The sequence below is a fragment of the Melanotaenia boesemani genome, chromosome 4 (assembly GCF_017639745.1).
Source record: "Melanotaenia boesemani isolate fMelBoe1 chromosome 4, fMelBoe1.pri, whole genome shotgun sequence".
NCBI lineage: Eukaryota > Metazoa > Chordata > Actinopteri > Atheriniformes > Melanotaeniidae > Melanotaenia > Melanotaenia boesemani.
In genome coordinates this window covers 671,050-675,128 of record NC_055685.1, presented here as the reverse complement: position 1 = coordinate 675,128, position 4,079 = coordinate 671,050, and positions in this window count along the sequence as shown.

Here is a 4,079-nt window from a genome sequence, read left to right as displayed (position 1 = left end):
ACACATAAAGTTGTGTATCATCTGCATAACTTTGATAACCTCTAGTGGAAGTTCTCATGGAAAGGGTTTTGGATGAGGGCTGGGAGCAGATCCAGGTCAGTGATGGTCGAAGGAAAGCCGGGTCGATGTTAGGCGAGCAGTCCGAGAATAAGCGCTGGAGAGTCAGGCATGAATACGAAGCGTGAGTGGAGTGAAGCTGCATGTGTACTGGTGTGATTAGAGCTGGCGAGCGGGTGGAGGCAGTTTAGGGGTTTAGCCGAGCAGACTGTGGTGGACGGAGGTGTGTTCAGTCAGCTGTAACATTACACACCAAGAATGTGCAAACATGCAGAGCAGGACTAACCTGTAGAGCAGTGTTCATCATAAATCTATAAAAGATGTTTGTCAGCTGTCATGATTCATGTGAAAAGCAGGTTGTAAGTTTTCCCAGCAGAACACTGTACTAAGATGAGCAGAGCTTTGTACTGTTCTTTTATTCTACCATACATGACTTATTGTGTGGAAGTGTGGGGAACACACATAAAAAACAATGAATTCTGTCTTTATTCTTTAAAAATTCAATAAGAATAATCACTAAATCTACTTCTACAGGACCAACAAACTCTCAGTCTGTTAACTGAAAATATAGATGTTTGAAGATCTGGTCAATTTAGAGTAAAGATAGAGTAAAAATTATCTGCCAAACAGCATCCAAATATTTTTCCAATTAAGGGAGAGAAAATTAAGTCTGAGAGGAGCAAACATGTTAAAAAACAGCTGTGAGAACAAACTCTCTACAAGAGGGGTTCAATTATAGATCAGCTGCAGTCACTTAAAAACACATCAATCAACAGATAGATAAAAAACTAGATATCACGAAAAGATATGAAGCAATTAATGAGACTTATTAAAAGCAATGTTTATTTATTTATCATGAGCTTATCATTTATAATGAGTATTATTATCATTGTATTTTCTGGTTTGTGTTTAAATAACCTGAAGAAATGCTGTGAAAATGTATTACAGACGAAAACGTTTATAAGTATTTAACTTGATCCTAAACCCTTTTTGAACTTTAAAGGCTTTGATTTTGTGTGTTAACTGTTCACTTAGAATCTTAGAAAAGATCAATAAATAAAAGAATAAAAAATAAATTACCAGATACAATCAGCTTCAGGAGATATACTGGGTACCATGAGGAACAAGCTCAGAGCTTTTGGTTTCAGAACAGGTGATAACCGTTAGTTCAGTCCACTCTGAGCGACTCCCCCTGAGTTCAGCGTCTGCATGGGCAGATAAAAAGTCTAGTCCTTAGTCTGCATGTGAAAAAGTTTTGCCTTGAGGCAAACACATGAAAAGTTATGAGGGAAAATATGATTTTTTTTGTCCAGCTTGCTTTGAAGTTGAACTTGTCAAACATAAATTGATCTTGTGTCTGTTTAGCTGTTTGTCGAGCAGGTCATGTTAATAATGTTGTAATTGTTAGCTGTTTGGCTCGTAGAGAATGTGCTTGGGTCAGTTGTGACACGCTCTCATGGGGTAGGTTGTAACGGTTTAGAAAATGCATTTTGACTGAGAACATTTTGTTTTAGGGAGCTTTGGCACCAGGATAGTCAGCAGGACTTTGTTCGTGGGGGAAAATCAGAAAATCTTTACACCTTTGGTTTAGTTTGCTTTCACTAAATGGACCAAACCGATGTGATTAAGATGTTAGTTTAGTTTAAAGACTCACGACAGAACTTTTGCAATGTTCCGGGTGAAGCGCCTTCCCATCCAGCCTCCATCTTCTCTCCCGTCTGTACTGTGAGCTCTCTGCAGCAGCAGAAGCCTGTTGCAGATTGTTTTCTATATTTGTTATTACTGTATTAAGACATGGAAACAGAAAACACCCATATGTTGTGTCTGTTTTGTCCCTTTTTCTATTTCTTTTCTACTTTTCTCCGATAATATCTTCTTTGCTGAATCAGCCATGGTGCACGTTCAAGAACAGCCTGTGTGTTGATATCCGGTTGCTAGCGTGTGAAGCGAGGGTTAGGGTCCCGGATGAAGACGTTGTGTCATGGGATTTCTCAGCCTCTGGACGCTGCTGGGCAATGACGGCTCCAGAAATTGGATGAAAATTGACATCATATGTCTTTAACTTCTTTGCTGTGGGACCACAGCACATTTGTTTAGAAGTTCGGGTTTTCATCATTTTACATTTCACCCCACGGCATGCACATGCAGAATATGACCATATATTTCAGAATAAAAGCAGTACAGTAGCGGCAGCAGAAGAAGGTGAGTCGGCAGAAAATAGCTGACGAGTCAACGTGTGAGTAGCATTTTTATCTCGACTGTTCCACTTATTAAACACCTGTATCTCTGCTTCAGTGTATCTTGGTATTAATATTCTCAACAGATATGTCTTAATTTGGTGTTTTGTAATTGTTTATGTGCTGCAACCCTGCTAGAACGTCTCTAACTGTAGGCAGCTTGTTCTCGTTGAGTCTGACCTCATCCTACAGGGACAGTTATAAGGAAGAGCTGCTCTCTTTTCCCCTGCATATCGCACAAGCATCACCGTCATCAAATGTGCTGTAAACCATAATGTCTGAAGAAATTTACTGATGTTTCCCCATATAGCCAAATGCAGATGTCACTTCAGTCAGTTCCTATTGAACCATCAGCTAGTTGAGCCTCTTTGTGACTGAAGCCACCTGGGCCCTGACGGTCAACCCGTTCTGAAAGTCATTTGTTTCCCTCTTGTCATCCTGATACAGAATCAGAATCAATCAGCATTTTTACAGGCATGACTGGATGTTACGTACATCATTTTACCATGCAGTCGACTTGTTGGAAGTATCTGCTGTGTTTCATCACTCAGTTATTCAGGTTTTTGTGATGCGTGTAGATTTTTACTATGCAGGTGCAACCCAGCAGCAACCCAACGGCTTTATGTCTTTGTGTCTTTGTCTTTATTTGACTCTGGCGAGGCGATGGGTCACTCAAAATGATGGTGGCATATTGTCGCTGACTGCTCTTCCATCTTGTGCATCAGCAGGGTGTCAGGATGTTCGTTATCAGCTGCATTCAGTGGCTGAGTCGGACGTTGCTCCTCTCATTGTGGTGATGTTGTGGAGAAGGACACATGCCACAATAATGTCACATGCCCTATCTGGGGCGGCTCTGAGCCTACGAAGGCACTGGAAGCGGCCTTGAGCATCCCAGTAGTCATCTCTGCCCTGGCTTGAGTCCTGCAGTGAGCCAAGTTGTAACGATGCTGCAGACCGGCTCAGGATCAGGGTCAGGGGTCAGCAAATAAGGCTGGCAGGGGTACCCTCTGTCACCCAGCAGGTAACCATCAAACTCTCAAATGCAGGATACAATATTAAAATTTTTAGCTATGATAGGTCAAATAAAAACTTGATTTTAATGTATATAACGCACCACGGGCAGATCTAGCGCTCTGTGTACACTCAGGAAAGACTGGAGGGTCGTCACAGACCCAGACCACTTTGCTTCCACATTACTGACGATGTGGCTGCATCTCATCTTCAAAGGACAGAACAGTAATTAGCTGCAGTAGCTGTAATGTGAAGTATCTGGGATTCTAAAGGCTACGATTTACCTGCACATTAATGCTGTGGAAAGACTTCCTATTCACATAATCTCCTTCATCTACTGAAGGAGCTGTGACAGGAACCTGAGTCCATCTATGCAGCCAATCACACCCGGAAACCCTAAAATATATCAGATTAACTGAGAGCATGTCCACGATGTGTCAAATGAACAATATGAAGGCTGAGAATATTATTCAGATATATGATCGATGCAGAAAAACGCCAACGCTCAAACAAATAATCATGACATAAAACATCCAAGCGGGTCTGATCCTCCTTTCCTGACGTAGATTTCTGCAGAGTAATTGTGCTTCGATGTCAACTGGCTCTTCAAGAAAAGGACATGTCTGACACTTCCTTCAGTCTGCAGCTGCAGATGAAGAGGACGAACTCCGGGTTAATAAAGGAAACCTGCCAGCGAGCAGGTTAGCTTCACGTTGCCGTGGTAACTGACTCAGAGTTACACTGAACTCACTTTGTCAAACCGAAAACCCAGAG